Source organism: Kogia breviceps, chromosome 8 (genome assembly GCF_026419965.1).
Source record: "Kogia breviceps isolate mKogBre1 chromosome 8, mKogBre1 haplotype 1, whole genome shotgun sequence".
Taxonomy (NCBI): domain Eukaryota; kingdom Metazoa; phylum Chordata; class Mammalia; order Artiodactyla; family Physeteridae; genus Kogia; species Kogia breviceps.
The window spans coordinates 45,734,186-45,751,713 of record NC_081317.1 but is presented as its reverse complement, the minus strand read 5'-3'; the positions used below and the strand labels follow the sequence as shown (position 1 = coordinate 45,751,713).

Here is a 17,528-nt window from a genome sequence, read left to right as displayed (position 1 = left end):
TTCCTTTCATGGTTCCCTTAAGTTTAAAATTTTATAGTGAACACTGGATAATGGTATTAATGCATTATATGCATTATGCTTTTGTAGAGTTTCACTGTCTTTCCCTCCTCAAACCCCAGAGTGTTTCATATTACTTACAACGTAAGCAATCAATCTAAAAGACTGATTCACTGTTTTAGCTGAGCCATCTTTCAGAATAAATGTGCAGTGACTGACAGCATCAGTTTTAGTAAAAGTCCTCTTAAAATGGCGAGAATAAATACATTTTGCTTAACTCTCTTCAGTAAATTCCACTTAGCAACACTTGCAGAAACACCGAATAGCTTTAATAAGAGTGAGTGAATTTTCACTATTTATGCATAGCATCATACTGATTTTAATGAAAAGTAACTCGCCACAGCTTCCCCAAAATCAATTTGAGATTCCTTCAGAGAGTCTATGACCACAGTTGTAGGTAAATGTATTTTTAATTCAATTTATGAATGGCTTAAAAAATACTGAACGGCATACACTATGCTCTAATAATCTTCTGGAATATACCCTACAACAATGGTCTTAGAGACATTTTCTAAGCTAAATGAGACACTTTCTATGTGTATTTCAGTTAAGACCCAAAATCCAAGAACCAAACAATAGTCAACAAGTACCTACACATTTTTAATGGAAGTGCTAGGTTGTCTATGTAGAACTTGGAAAGGAAACTCTCAAAAATCAGTTTTGTGAGCCAACATCTCTTGAAGTTTATGTGGTAAAAAAGGTTGGAAACTAGGTAAAGGAATTTTTTTTTCAGTTGTCAATGTGCTATAAATCTCACCACCAACTCCTCACCTCAAACTTTGACAAAGTTTTAAGGAAACAATTTCAAAATCTTGAAACGTATACACTGATGCTTGAGGGACATAATCGTTAATGTCTGATATAAATCTTAGAACATGATGTTCTGAAACCGTTGTTGTAGGGTATGTTCCAGAGCATAGTTTGTGTTTAGTATTTTTAAGCCATTCATTGATTGAATTAAAAAGTGAAAAGCTATGGTCCTGAAATGGCAGGGCAGAGAGAGGTGCTGGCTACACTTTCCCAGGGAGACGCTTGCTTAGAGACATTTTAAATCCTGTCCAAGAAGAATGCAAAGAGGGATGACGTAGGCTCACTGGAGGGAATGGATTTCCAGATTTCCAGGAACTAGCAGAGAAATATTATGCATCTATCAAGAAGAAATGCATTTCCTGTGTCATAGGAAATGTAGCCAAATAGTCCCAGTAGGCACCTCTGAGAAAGCCACGTATTTTTCTGTTTAGATAGGTTAAGTTATGCTGTGGTAACAAACAGCCCCATAATTTTAGTAGCTTAAAACCACAAAGATTAGTATCTTGCTCATACAACATGGCTGTGTGTCAGTGGTGGGCAGACTCTTCTCATTGAAGTTCCAATGATTCAGGCTGATGGAACAGCCACCATCTCTAAAGTTGGTGACTGCAGGGCCAGAAGAAATAGAAAGATCTCTGGAGATGCTCAGCTCAGTCTATCAGTGGCACTTGTCACTTCTCATCACTTCTTGTTCAGAACTGGTCATATGGCCTCACCCAATCACAGAAAGTGAGAAAGTTCAATCCTTCCATGTGCTTAGGAGGCACAGAAATCTTTGACGAGTAACATTAGTGCCTACCATACCATCATAAGCTACAACAAAGCATCCACCAAGTCCAGAGGAAGTTTATCCAAGGTTACATTCATGTCAATCAAATCAGACCTCACTTTTAACTCTTCTACTTTTCTGAGATTCAACCCTTGAGGAGCCAGAGGCAGCCTACTTGAATAGGGCAAAAAGAATGGCAGTCAATTTGAAGTAACACAGGAGAAGCTCTGTCCAGACCCCATTTATTCTCCATGACAAGAGGCCAGCATCAAGCTGCCCAGGCTAAAGGAAGGGAAAACTTTATTACTAAATGAATTTAGGACTTCCTTATTAAATGAACAGAATAGAAATGAGACTATTCAGGCAATGAGATGTAGTCACAGAACATTTTATTTTCTAATAGTAAGTAAATAAGAAGTGCAACCTATCTGAGATTTTATTTATGAGCAAGAAAATGATTAGCCCCACTAAGTAGGGCTGAATAGAGAATAGTAAAGACAAAAGAGATAAACACCTGCTTAAATAAGAAACACACACATGAAAAAAAAAATGTGCTGGGTGGATGCAGCTTCAGTAAATGGTAAAGTCAGAAAGAAAGTAGGTGAAAAAAATTGCAAAGTGAATCCAAATAAAAACAAAACCGTCAAAATGCTTTTTGAAAATCAGAAGGAAAATATTATATATAACCAAGAGAATCTCAGAAGCATTAAGATAAAAAGCTATTACAGAAATGGAAAAAAAAGTTAGAAATCAGGCTAAACTACCCTGGAGTTTTCCCAGGTATGTGAAACCAAGATTAAAGATAAAAACACTGCGAGAATCTGACTTAAGTCAAAAACACCTAGGAAAATGCTCCATCACAGCAAAATGAATGGCAGAAAATCTGATTAGGCTATGTAACATTGGCCAAATAGGAATGCTGGGCAGAGATGAAAAACATAATTTATTTCCAACAAACTAGATTTAGGCATAGAGTGATAACCCCTTATACTATCAGAACATGTTAATAGTGGATCTCCCAGAAGCAGACTAATATTAAATCAGTAACTAGTTCCTCTTTGAATTCTCTGTCAGTGATCTAGAAGGTACCACATAACAAAACAGGAGAAAATAGGATACAAGCGTTTGAAGAGGTCAAATATTCAAAATAAAAAAGTAAAATACTGATTATTCTACGCAAACTGGCGGTAATTTAAAGAGAGAATAAAAATTGGTGCTTATTTGGAGTCAAATGAGTTGTTCAACAATCTTCAATCCAAGTCTAAATGACTGCATGCAAGTTATCAACTGCTCCATCTATAACCAGGTTTTAAACTGCAATTATCTGATCTGTATTGTTACCCTTGTTTCAAACTCTATAAAATTCATTTGATATGAAAATTTGAGGAAATAATAAAAGGACAATAAAAATCCAATAGAAAGAAATGAATTTCAAATTGATTAATTTGTTTTTGCTTTTCTGTACAAAACCTCCATCTTTTATATAAAGGTGATACACATTACTGCATTTGAGATTATTTTATCAGTGGCTTTTAAATATATATTTAATACAGGAATTACCTATCAATTGTATAAGTACTGAGTATACAAGTTTATTTTCACCCCTTATCTATTCTATTATCATAAACTACACGTAAAATGTCCAAGGCAGAAAAGTGTCATTACACCTGTTTTACCTTAGGAAACTAACATTTCATGAGATTAACAGATTGCTTGAGAGGCATTAATTAGTAGTCAATGGCAGAGTCAGAATTTGAAACCAAATCTTTTAAACTTTTAATTATTGCATGCTATCTCCTTTATGATGGTTTTGGATATATTAAAACTTTCTAAGTATTATAAAAATCACATTTTAATTCATTCCAAAAATATTTAATAAGAACTGACTATATTCTAGATTATTTTTTAAAAACAGTGACAAATATGATTTTTACCCTCAGGGACCACATGATTTGAAAAGATACACTGGGCAGTGAACAAAAGTAATAATATATTTTTAAAATTCATATAATAACATAAATTTTTAAAAGTTTAGAGATTACATTTTGTCCAGGGCTTCTGGAATGGTTTATCTAGAATAAGATATGAGACTAGTTTTAAAGGATGAATAGGAGTTTGTCCAGATAATCTTGAAAAGGCTATTCTGGTTGGAGGGATCTCAATGTGCAAAGGCATGTAGATATATAAATAATGGAATGGTTTTATCAGTAAATACTAGAATATTTTACTTTTAAATATTGTTTCCAACATCTCAAAACTTAGTATGAATCATTAATTTAATTCATTAGCACTTTATTCTTATAAAGCAATTAGTACAATTGCTATCTAGATATGCTTTCTTCTCCCACAAGGAGAGCTAAATGGAAAGATGGATGATGAGCCCCTCCCAAAACGCAAATAACTTCTCCAGGGTTTTCTACCATTACTAGAGACAAAACATCTGATTATCATCCATATTCTAAAGCTGTAATTTTGCATCATTAATTTCAATTGAATCAAACTACACATCCTCCCTTGAACTTTACATTAACACTATCATTGAATCTTCTTTACTGAACCATATAGTAATGCTTTTATCTTTGTTCCCCTAATCCCTCCACAAAATCCACAGTAGGTGCTCCTACAGATGAACAAACAGGAGCAGAAGTTCCATATCCAGTAGGACAGTCCAATCTACCTCTTCTCAACAGTCACCCAGACCTAAGTATTTTTCTAGGCTATATAAGCACTTACAAATACAGGCAGAATTTATTTCATTTCATATTTCACATTAATTTCATCAATCTTGTTCATACATATTTTCAAATATAATGACTGATAAAATACACTTCATTTTTAAGGTGATTTTATATAGTTTCTCTGCCAAAGATGTACTACATTTTATTGAAAGTTTATATAATACCCTGTGAAACGCCTGAATACAGAACCAACCCCAAATGCTTCCTTCCTAATTTTGGCATCTACAGAAATAAGATCACTAATATATGCATATGTTCTGGAATGCTCTCCAGTAATCTCAATTTAAAAGTTCTTTAAGAAATAAGGGAGATGGAGTGCCATCAACCTAATTTAGTTAAGTAGAATGAGTTTTATGAAAAGCAATGAAAAATATCAATTAAAGCCATATACAGAGACACAAGATAATCTGCTATGAGCTCCAGTGCTTAAGGATATGTTAAACAACTACGTGGAAGGGATGTGTTGGAAGGCATATATCCAAGACATGAATAAATGGACTAGATTGTTAAAGCCACTCATGGAAAAGTCCAATGGAGAAGTATTTGTGATGCTTATATCTGCTAGTACCCTCTTGTCCACACATCATGGCTTACTTGCATTGCTGCCCCAACTTTGACACAACAATAAGCTCTGTCATCAGCCTCTACCAGGAATCCAACCACATTCAAGTTACTAAGACTTGTGTGACTTTGCTGCAGATTTTAAGATCATCAGAAGGAGGACCATTGTACAAAGTACAGTTGACCCTTCAACAACTAGGAGGTTGGGAGCACCCATCCTCTGCGCAGTTAAAAATCCTGTATAGCTTACAGTCAGCCCTCCTTATCAGCAGTTCCTCCATATCCAGGGATCCTTGGTATCCTCAGTTCTGCATCTGTGGATGCAGGTTCAACCAACCTTGGATGGTACAGAACTACAGTGTTTACTATTGAAAAATATCCATGTATAAGTGGACCAATGCAGTTCAAACCAAGTGTTGTTCAAGGGTTAACTGTACAACATTGTGCCTGAAAAATTCCCATTTGACATCCATGTTCTCAAGCTTATTCTAGTCCTTGACCACTTAATCCTCTTGCCTCTTACCCACACAGAATCCAGTCTTACTCTTGTCTCACTTCTTATGCAAGGTAGCTTCCTACTTTGTCCAAACCTTGGGTGAAATGGAGCCCCAAGAAGCTCTTTCACTTTGCAAATTATGTACTTCTGTAACGTTCAATGTTTTTATGAGAGAAAAAATGAAAAAGTATTTAAATTTTCATATGAAGAAAAGGGCTTCAATTAAAGAAATGAATAAGGATATGCCTTAAGCAACGATGAATCCTCAGCACTTAGGATAATGCATTTGTTCATAGTAGGTGCTCAACAAATGCTGTTGATGATAAGGAAATTATTCCAAGAGAGAAAAGAATGTAACGATACAGGGGTAATTACTGTGATAGCAAAGTTTGTATCCCTCGGACAATGGACAGAGAGTTTTTGGATATGAAGGGAAATAAGGTGAAGGAGGAAAGAAGAATGGTATGGATTAGCCTATTATTTTAAAAGTTTGCTACTGAGTGCTCACTAGGTACCAGACACATCTTGGAGAAATTTTTCTGTCCCTCTGCTAACTCTCCATGTCATTCTACTTAGTTTCTACAAATTCTCATTATATATTTAGTTTCTTTCTCTTGCTTATTATTTCCCATATTAGCCTGCAAGTCTCTCAAAGGCAAGATTAATTTGTCCCCTTCCTACAGACAGTATATTACCCATGGCCTACCCCAGTGCTTAAAACAAAAGGAAGTATATAAAGAGTACCTGTTGAATGAATCAGTCAGTCTACCACAGACTAAATATTGTTCTACAACCACATCTTCTCCTTAACAATGTATCTGGATGATCTTACCATGATGATATTTAAAGAACTGCAACATTCCATCTACCTTCTTATTAAACAAGCAATGTAGAATTCATTGTATGAGCATTTCAAAGTTTACGTAACTATATTCCTATGGGATATTGGATGTTTTTTCAATTCTTCAATAAATATGCATTTAAACAGTTTTGCTTCTTCCTTTACAATCTATCCACCTTTTGGAGTCTTTTTCTTGCCTTACTTTGTGCCTAGAATTTCCATCATAATGTTGAGTAGAAATGAGAGAAGACATTATTGCCTTGCTTCCAAGATTAGTGCAAAAGCATTTGCTCTTTCACCATTAAGTATCGTATCAGCCATAGGCTTATTGCAGATGCTCTCTATCAAGTTGAAGATCCCTTATATTCCTAGAATATTTGCTAGGAGATTTTATGAAGAGTTCGTGTTGGATTTTCTCAAAAACTTTTTGTGGCTTATATTGAGATGATCATATAATTCTGTGTTTCTTTTTTTACTGTTAATATGGTATACTATATTAATTGATTTTTAAATGTTAAACCAACATTGCATTTCTGGGATGAACCCAACTTGGTCATATGTATTATCTTCTGATAAACTGATTTATATTTGCTAAAGTTTTGTTAATTTTGTTTATATTTATATTCATTTAGGATACTGGTCTGTAGTTTTCTTTTTTTATAGTGTCTTTTCATGATATTGGTATTGGTGTAATGCTGGTCTCTTAGAATAAGTTGGGAAGTGTTCCCTCTTCTACAATTTCCTGGAAAAGATTGTGTAAAATTAGTATTACTCCTTCCTTAAATGTTTAGATTTTATTAATGAGGTCATCTAGGGCTGAGGTGTTTTGTTTTGAATTACATGTATTTTTTAACAGCTGAATTGAGATATAATTTGTACAGCATTAAAGGTACCCATTTTATGTGAACAATCCAATGATTTTTAATAAATTTACAGGTTTGTACAACCATCACCACAATCCAATTATAGAACAGTTGCATCACCACAAAAGATCCATTGTGCCCAATTGCAGTCACTTACCATCCCCACTTCCAGTGCCAGGAAAACACCAATCCACTTTTGAATTCTGTAGATTTGCTCTTCTAGACATTTTATATAAACGGAAGCATAAATGTGGTCTTTTGTGCCTGGCTTCTTTCATGCAACATAATGTTTTCGAGGTTTTATCCCTTTTGTAGCATGTATCAGTATTTCATTCCTTTTTATTGCTGTATATTATTCCACTGGCACAAAAAATTTTAACTATAAATATAATTTCTTTAAGAGATTTGAAACCATTCAGGTTATATATATTTCTTCTTGTATGTACATAATATATTTTTGCAGATTCATGACAGCATTTCTGAGGATAAATTCTTAGAAGAGGAACTTTGGAGCCAACTATTATGAATATTTATAATATAATAGGTATTTAAATGATATTTATTTAAATTTCACACCAGGTGGGTAAACCACTTTACAATGTCTCCAATTATATACATGAGTCTTTATTTTCCCACTCCATTATCAAAAAATGGAGTCTATCAGTGCTTCATCTGTGTCCCAATTCATCAGCTAGACTATCTCACTGTTGTATTAATTTGCATTGCTTCGATTATTAGTGATGTTATATTTTTAGCATTCATTTATATTCCACTCAGACCAATTTACTCCCCTTTTATGAATTCTTCCCATGCAGCTCTCACTTCACCCTATTCTTATGAATTTTTCCCATGCCTCTCTCACTTCTCACTATTCTGAAGTGCCTGGTGACACAACTCTAGCATCGCTATTTTGTATAGTCTTGTGAACAATAGATATTTAATAAGGAGTTCTGAAATAATTGATAGACTATTCTTTTTTTTGTTAGCTTACCACCCACTTTTGCCTTCTCTCTTTAACAAGATCACAAGATTATTAAGAACAAGGACCTATTCTCATACATTATCATATCCTATCATACCAAAAATCAATTTTACATCAGTAAATATTTGAGTGTTAATTCATATGAATTTAAATAATTGAGACCAAAGCTAGGGTTTTAGCATTTACCTACAAATGAAAATTGAAGGCAAATCTTAAAGAGAAACCATCTGCAATCAATAATCATATGCATAACCAATGGGTGACCGCCAAGGACATATCTTCACATGAACTAAGGACTGCTATTAGCAGTCTTTATTTATAGATACAGATGGATTGATAGATAGTATAGATTACATATATAGTATAGTGTATAAATAAAATATAGTATATATAAAGTATAAACAGTGTATGAAGTATATGTGTATATACTTAAAATATATAATCTATTTAATATATTAGGATAAAAATCATATATATATTATTATAGAAAAATCTAGTAAAAAAAATATTTAAGAAGAAAAAGGCTCTTTCCCTTTGACAAATGAAGCCCAACATTTCAAAATCAACATTTATCACAAGGCACTGTTGTTGGCTCCCCTGGTACACCAGGAGCAATACAGTTTTTATGCTAATTATTTCCCGTCATGCTGGCTACTAGATAGATATCTTGCAGCTAACCATAGTTACATTATAATAGAATGAGCTTGTATGAAGACACAAAATCCTCTTATGCAGTCCAATTTAGAATCCATTTCAAAAACTCTCTAGTGCTACACCTAGAAATTGAAATGTGCTGGGAATCTTAGATTTTTGCATTTCTTTCTGTTACACTAAAATTTGGTTATGACTTCTGTAAAGACAAGTCTCCCTTTATAGATAATATGATATTATGTTCTATTATATCTGCAAAAAATAATTTGTTTCCAAGTCTAGGTTCCTAGGTGTGCATTTAGACTAATATTATTAGCAAAATACATTCATAGTTTTTATTGACAATGACACCAAAATTCAAAGGAAGGAAATGGAATTTGACTTATCCTTAATGACCAGGAAAGATGGGCTCTTCTTAACATTAACTAGTGAAATCATTTAGAAAAGCCACAAAATTTATTCAGGTCTCAAATCCTAGCAGGCCTCATATTTTAGCAAAAGGGCACATAATTATTTCAATGGGGCTTTTAAATTTTTATTCAAATCAATGAGTCATTTAATATCTACAATCTAATTCCTTACTAATTCACCTGATGAAAATAACTTATAAATAATATAACTAGCATTTAAATCACTAAAATAAAATAGAACAAATGGACTACCAGCATTTCTGGGCAAACTTCATTGTAAAAATTAAGATACTATTTTAGTTTTGTGTCCAGCTTCACAAATTAAACCACTGAATTAACATTTCACAAGCTTAATATTTTTGAAGTGTTCATAGAAATTGGGTAACTGAGGACTTCCCTGGTGGCACAGTGGTTAAAAATCGCCTGCCAATGCAGGGGATATGCGTTCAAGCCCTGGTCTGGGATGATCCCACATGTCGCAGAGCAACTAAGCCTGTGAGCCACAACTACTGATCCCACGTGCCACAACTACTGAAGCCCGCGTGCCTAGAGCCCGTGCGCCTAGAGGCCCTGCTCTGCAACAAGAGAAGCTACTGCAATGAGAAGCCGGCGCATCACAACAAAGAGTAGCCCCCACCCGCGGCAACTAGAGAAAGCCCGTGCACAGAAACAAAGACCCAACGCAGCCAAAAATAAAAATTAATTAACTAATTTTTTTAAAAAAAGAAACTGGGTAACTGACCTAATGAAATCAAAGACGATCACTGCTCATGTCATACTAATTATACACAAGAAGAAAAATTTAGAAATATAGAATGCTAAAAACAAACAAAAAAACAGGGACTCCATTTAAACTTTGCTATTCAAAAATATTTTACTCTTCTTTCCTTTTTCCTCTTCTTTACCATCACAACTCTTTACAAACAGCTCAAATGCCCAGATTCTTTTATGTGTCACACAGCAAGCATCACACACTTTGTGCCATATTAATGATAACTTTGAGAAAATCATCTCACATATGTATATATTAATTTAATTTTTACTTTCATAACACTTGTTTCTGCCCTCCAGAAAAAAATCTTCTCTCATGCTTCATTACGGAGGTGTTAGAGGTATTCTTTATTGATACTATTTCATTTACCCCCATATCAAGTGTTACAACGTCTGACATTTACTTGGCACCTGAAAGTTCTGTTTTTCTTATTCCAAAGCTTAAACTTATGTGTAGTCAAATTTTAAACACAAAAATAGAGTGGGTAAATACTAAATTTCCCCCATTTTACTGAATTCAACACTGAGCCTTAGAGAAATAAGACAACTTTTCAAAAGTAATACCATTAGTCATAAGAGACAGAAGTAGAATTCAAGTCTTCTGATGCCAAGTCCAGAGCTTCTTCTACTTCTTCATGCTGCCTCCCAGTGGCACTAAATTAGTTTCCCTTAGGAGATTTTTGGACATTTGACTTTCTGAGGACATTTAAGAACCATTTAGCAACTGTATTTGCTGAGTGACACAAATAAAAATAGTTACATTTACTAAAGACTTAGATGGAGTTAAGGCTTTCCTGAAATGGATAACTAATTTCTTTTTTTTTTTTTGAGTACAGTTGATTTACAATGGGTTAACTTCTCTACAACAAGTGATTCAGATATACATACATATATATGTATACATTCTTTTTTATATTCTTTTCAATTATGGTTTATCACAGGGTATTGAATATGGTTCCCTGTGCTATACAGTAGGACTTTATTGTTTGTATTAGTAATTTCTGAACAGGTACACACTGACACGTGTTGCTCAACTATTTGCTTAATATGAACACTTCAGACTTGATTACGCTGGCCATTATGCACATGGAGAGAGTGTTAACTACATGGAAGTCACTCAGAGCACAAATGCACCATATTTCAAGGCAGTCCATCTACCTCCAGTGACTACTTTCCCAGCCTGTGTGCTTCCCAGAAACAGAAGCCACTGGAGTTGCAACCAGACACAACAGGCAACCAGACATAAGAGATAATGGTCAACTGATGATAAGTACTCCCTAAACAATCAGCCCACATTCTAGTGGGTTTCTTTGGTGAAAAAAATTTAAATGGAAAAATCAATATTTTAAGACTACCTCCCATTTAAAAAATAAAGTATGGACCGATAACTGTAAAATAACTGTAAATTGGTATGGATTCCTTTCTGAACGAAATATTTTAACCAAAGGAGAGGATGAAATAATGAAAACAAGGCGGGAAGGAGGGAGAGGAGGAAGAAAGGAAGGAGGAGGGAGGGAGGGAATAATAGCAAAAGGATTTTTTTTAAAACATAACAAAAATGGTTGCTGAAAGAAGAAATCAGAGATACATGCAGTTAGATGAGTAAACCTTTTGTCTGGTATTTAACCTGTCTCTCCTATCCTTTCATTTCCTTTTCAAACATATTTTTAAGCTCCATTGATTTTCTTTCAGGAAATATGATCTTTTGTGATTAAATAGTTCTTAAAGTTCTTAGTAACAAAAGAGCCCCTAAACCATAAAGGAAAGGGGCTTCGTGACATATTTCCTCATCAAAATTATAAATGGAGTACCCAGAAGTTGAGGGCTATGACAAATAGGGAAATAGTCATGAAAACTCAGAAAACTGACTTTTTTTAAATCTAGGATCCTGCCTTATAAAAATGCAACCAAATTGGAAAATCAGTAACTGACAAACCTTTTTGCATATAGTGACCTCCTATCCTTGTACTACAGGAAAACATTTCCACCTAGAGTCCTTTCACAGAATATCTAGAGACCAAATGAAATCAACCATGATGACAACCAGAGCCAGATAATAATCAGTTTTTAATTGAAGCATCAAGCCAATTAATTTGTGACAACATCCTATCACTTCTGATTCTTGACATGAAGTTTCAGAGGACTCAAACAGTTTCCAGGTCCATAGCATTCGGGAACATTTCAATGTGTGGTCTCTTTTAAAATCACATTTATGAGAGAGACAGAAATCTTTAGAGATGGAGTTCTAAAACTGAACTTGAGGTTACAAACCAGCCTCACTAGGTTGATTCAATTAATTGTCAAGAAATACATTATCTTTTTTATATCACACAGATTCTTAATGCTAGCAGGTCTTCCTCTGGTTTCAGAGGTTTCTTTCAGAAAGAAAATTGAGCCCTTATTATGTATTTGCTTTCATTAAATCAATTCAACAAATGAATAATTTGTGTCTGAACATGCAGATAACTATATTTAGATGAGTAACTATTATTTTGTCACATAATAAAATTTCTAATACAGTATATTTTAAGAACATAAACCATCCTTTTTTGAGATTTCAGCAAGATATTTATTCTTGCCTTCTACACAGAGCTCTACCCATGTAATACGTGAATGACAAACCTTATATAAATCCTCCTTGAGATCATGTTACGTGTTATTCTGGAATGAAAAACATGAGTAAATTGTCCTGTTCCACTTTCACTAAATTACACTTATATGATATTAACTTACATATTTACCTTAAAACAGAATAGATGCCCTACACAGATGGCAACCAAACTTCTTCAGTTATCATCAATAGGCAACCCATTTCATTTAAATTCTTAAGATAAAATACCTGACAGTATCTCACAAAACATTTTCAGCAGGAAGTGCTTCATTTGTCCTGCCTCACACTCTAACTGTATTGGAGGTAATGCACACTACTGGATGATGATGATAGTACACTGAAGATCATTCTTCTTTTAAATGTTAACCATTGCTTCTCATTTTTGAAAAGTATTGTTCACTCTTTCAGTAAGTGGCCTAGTATTCATAAATGCTGGATCTCTGCTTTTATTTAGTATTCCTAGAGTATTCCATGCTCCATCATATTTTTTGTCTTCCTTCAGGATTATTCTTCAAGAGGTTTAACATCACAGGTCAGGTTTGTTAAGAACCACCTTTAGAGGACTCTGAAATTGCATAGCTGAGTGTAAAATGACCACATATGGTATGCACGAACACAAAACAGCACACTGAAAAAATACATATATTGCCAGCTGCCTGACAGACATGGTATACTCATGCCAAGCACACACAATACCCACATTTTTTAAATCTAAGACACAATCATCAAACATACTCAGCGCTCACCGTGCTCAAGGCAGTAGCTAGTAGAAATGATTTTTGTTAATGGCTTGATCAAGGATTTTGTCAGACAGTGTGAAATGTGAAATTAATCAGCTTTCATCAAATAATCTGAACTTCAAGGCCATTTCCCAGCACCCCCGACCCCCAACTCACCTCATACACACAAGCTTAACTTTACCTCCTTCCTCTCCTGATGTTCTAGCCCTGACTTCCTCCTCAACCTTCTCTCTCTCTCTCTCCAAGTCTATCAGCAGCTCTGCTCTGTTCTCACAGCCAATCTCTTGCGGAAGGAAATCGGTAAAATGCTAGATGGTGAGACTTCACCATCAGGTGAAAAAGAAAGGGGAGGAAAAGAAGAGGGTGTGGTACTCCTTTCTCCACCACACCCCACCCCTCGAGGCGCGCACTCCAGTCCACTGCGGCTCAGGAGAGCACGGCGGGTCGCCTTGCTCACCTCGGAGCAGCCCGGCCCAGAGACCAGCCACCCGGCAGTCTCTGCAGAAAACTTCCCTTTAACCAGTCAAATATTTAGGCGAGGCGGGCAAAATTAGGAAATAGTTCGAATATACCTCCCACGGAGCTACGGAGGAAGGCTGAAAGGCACCTTTAGATATAAACGGCACATACGCGCACCCTCCACTCCCTCCCTTCCTAGGTATCTGGCTGAGAACTCAAAGAGAACCCGGGGTGAAAGGAGAGTAGAGAACGAGGACTGACCTCCCGGGACCGCCCTCAGGGCGCGGGCCAGGATCGCCTCCCCGAAGTGGCTCCGGCTCGGAGCACAGCTTTCCGGAGCTCAGCCCGAATTCGGACCCGCGTCGCCGCAGCTCTGCGCGCAGCCAGGAGGCGCGCCGGGACTCAGGCTCCGGTCCCCCGCCCCGGGCCGGCTCGCCTCCCCCTGCCGCGCCCACTCCGCCACCCCGCGGACACGCTCGCTCCCCGCGCTCGCCCCGCCGCCTCCCGGCGCCCCCACACCCACCCGCACCTCGGCGCCCACTGGGAGCCTCTAGCGGAGGCGAAGGGAACCGCAGCAGCCCCGCGGGGCCCGGGCTCCGACGCCGGCTGCGGGGAGCCAGCCAGGCGGCGGCTGGAGCTTCGCGCGCCCCCCAGTCAGCCGGCCGGATGCCGCCGCCGCCGCCGCACACACCTGCCCACCTGAGCCAGGCTCACCTGCCACCGCGTCCTAGCGGTGTTCGCCGGTGCCCACAGCGCGCTGTGGCAACGAGGGGGTGGGTCCGCGGAGCCAATGGGGGAAAAACAACTCGCCAGAAACACACACACACACACACACACACACACACACACATCCACGCTGTAAATCAGCCTGGACAGACGACCCGGCGCGATACCTATTTCCAATGGATTCCACGGAGTGTAAAGTCAGGACCCTCCCTTCGCCCGGCTGCCTCCCACCTGCGCACCGGGGGTACCGGCGACCCCCAGACTTGCCCACCACGAGCCATTCGCGCGGGTTGTGCATTCGTGTGGCGACGCCGGCAGAGATCATACCAGCTTGCCTCGACCCTCCCCACCCCAGCCCCAGCATCTACTTTAAGTTATTCTTCTTCCCGGCAATTCAGACAGCGGGTGTACAGCCTCTTACCTTGCGACGCGATTAATTCTCTCTCGTGTTCTTAAAATCCAAAGCCAAGGACGCGACGCACATAAGTCCAGAGGCTTTTCCTTGACTCCCCCGCCTCAGCTGGGCTGGCTTTTCCTTCCAGAGGGATCAGGAGAGGGGTGGCGGTTTAAAAGCCCTCGCACTGGCGGTGCCTCCAAATCCTCACGCCTGTGGGGACGGAGAACCGGAGAACCTTCCCGGCATCCGGAAGCCTCCCAGCCCCTCCTCGGTCAACTTGGCTTTCTATTTAATTTTCTTTTTTAACCCCACAGGCCCGTCAGTCAGTTCCCCGGCATCTGGCAGGAAAGAAGCGGATATTCACAGTTGTGGCCGCTCCTCTCTCTTTCTCTTGATAATAAACCCCCGCCGCCACCTTTTCTCCCCTTAACTTGGAAAATGTAGTCTCTGCTCGGATTAGATAGGGACTCGGCGGAGGGTACTGTAAGAAGAGCACATCTTCAGAAACCCATCTCCCAGGGTAGCCCTTCGAGAAGGTGTCGGCTCTAAGGAAACTTTGAGGGGAGGCAGCGGCAGCCGGGCTGGGCTGGGCTGGGCTGGGCGGACGGCAGGCTGCGAGTGCCGGGTGAGGACGCTGCGAGTAGGTGGCTGCGAGGAGGAGGAACGCCGGGCAGGCGGCGGGCGGCTGGGTCCCGGCGGCCGGGCTCGGCGTGCGGGCTGCACGCACGCACACACACACACGAGCACACACGCACAGACCCGCGTGCGCACGCAGCCACAGACGCACGCCCGGCCCCGCACCCGCGGCCCCAGGCCACTGGCGAGCGAGAAGTAGAGAGACGCAAGGAGGGGCAGGTGTTCCAAGGATGCAAATGAAGGGAGGCATCAATCACTCCTCCCTAGTTAATGGAGGGCGGCAGGCAGGCAGTTTCTCCCTGCAAGCTCTCAAGTCCGTTCGGCCACCTCCTGGGCCGCTGCCCTCCCTGGCATCTCGGCTCCGTGTTTCTTTTCTTGAGGCCAGTTACTCTCGCAGCACCCGGTTCAAGGTGGCCGGCCTAAAGATTAACCCCGTCCCCATCTCCAGCCTCCAGGGCCATCCCCGCCCCTTCTAACGCGGGACTTAGAAGTGGCCGCGGCAGTTTGCAAGGGAGTCTTGAGACTCCCCGAGGTCCTTCGAATAGAGGAGTCTAGACATCGTTTCCTGGACACAATCCCTTCTAATTCCCCCCTTTCCTGCCCACTCCCTCAAGTAACATTTCCCCCAGGAGCTCCTGAAGCTCACGTAGATATTTCTGGAAGGAACTTCGTAGGGATTCGTGACGCCTAGCCTTTGAAACTGGGCCAATTTTGGGTCTACGCTTATATTGTAAACTGGTCGGTAGCAGGTGAACTGCTCAGCTGGAGAAAGGGGAGGGATTAGGAGTCTGGAGACCCAACCCGTTTAGCAGCCATTTCCAAGGTTTTGTACCCTGAGTTGCTGCCCAGGTCGCAGCCTAGCTCCTGTCCCAACTTCTTTTTCTTCCCGAGACAGCCGGGAGGGATCCCTGGGTACGCGCAGCTAGGGAGCCCCACGCCGGAGAGACTTCCCTGTCAGAAGCGCCCCTGGCTCTTTCACAGCTCCCCAGGAAGGAGCCTCGCCGCGGGAGTTTGTCTTACCCGGATTGGGCTGCCGTAATTGCTCACCGAAAGTAAACTTTTCTCTTTTTTTTTTTTTTAACCCTGGTTCGCCTTTGTGCACTCCGAGGTTGCTACACCTGCAGAGCGTTACTCTACCTTCCCAAGTACTGGCCAGGCTGTGGACTGCTGCAGGTGTTTTCACTCCCAGGCCTCGCGAATCTCTACACGTTGGGACCTGCCGAAGGAAAACGTAAAGTTGCGCCGCATGGGGAAAGCGCGAGGTTCCTTTGCTCCCGTGCTGGACGCGACGCTCAGCCAAGGTCTCCATCCAGGTAGCTCTCGGAAACAGGGGCTCTAGACTGGTTCTGGAAGTCAGCTTCAAGTTGAAAGGCGATGGAATTTGCCCGGAAGACGGTACCTAAACGCCGAATGTGGATTTGCTAAGGCTCGAAAGTGGAACAAAAGGATGATTCGGTGCAAAAGATGAAACTTGTGTAGATAGGAGCTCTAGCAGTGCTACTCACCGCTCAAAAATCGATCCAGCGCACTCGAAGGTGAGCGTTGCCGCGCCCAGAATCTGGGGACCAATAGCTATTGGGCGCTCATCTGTACTTCAGGAATGAACCAGCTTTGGATTCGGTTTGAGCCGACTCTGTAGGAAGCAGAGAGGGACTGTAGGTTTTAGGGGGTGATGGATCGATCAAGGCTGCCCGTTGGAGCCAGAGGACCCCAACACCCTCCCTCTAAATAGCGTTTGTGCGCAAAGCTACTCACTGACTCGCGCGTAGGGAGTCGGAGTGAACGGGTCTGACACCCCGGTTTTCCTTCCAATGCAGTTAAAGAAGAGTTTGAAGCTAAACCGCTGAGCCTGCTTGAAGGAGATGCGAATACTGAATTTGGTGGTGAGATGCTAAAGGATAAAGAGGCATTTCATTTCTGTGTGTATTAGTTTGCCAGGAGCGACTTGGTGGGTTTAATATTCCAAGATGTATTTCGGACACTGACTTTTTACAGTTTCAAGTGGAGAAT

At 39.9% G+C, this 17,528-nt stretch overlaps 1 protein-coding gene across 12 annotated transcripts in view; it reads right to left on the bottom strand.

Moving 5' to 3' along the window:
• Positions 1–15,613, bottom strand: part of LINGO2 (leucine rich repeat and Ig domain containing 2) — a 1,237,500-nt gene extending 1,221,887 nt beyond the window's left edge. For 5 of the 12 annotated variants that reach the window (XM_067041380.1, XM_067041378.1, XM_067041375.1 and 2 more), the window contains exon 1: positions 14,907–15,613. The gene's annotated coding sequence lies outside the window, so the exon portion shown is untranslated. Of the gene's footprint in view, positions 1–13,456; positions 13,899–14,020; positions 14,181–14,906 lie in introns of those variants that run through there. The other 7 variants (XM_067041377.1, XM_067041372.1, XM_067041382.1 and 4 more) reach the window with 4 other exon arrangements.
• Between the last annotated feature and the right edge of the window lie 1,915 nt (positions 15,614–17,528).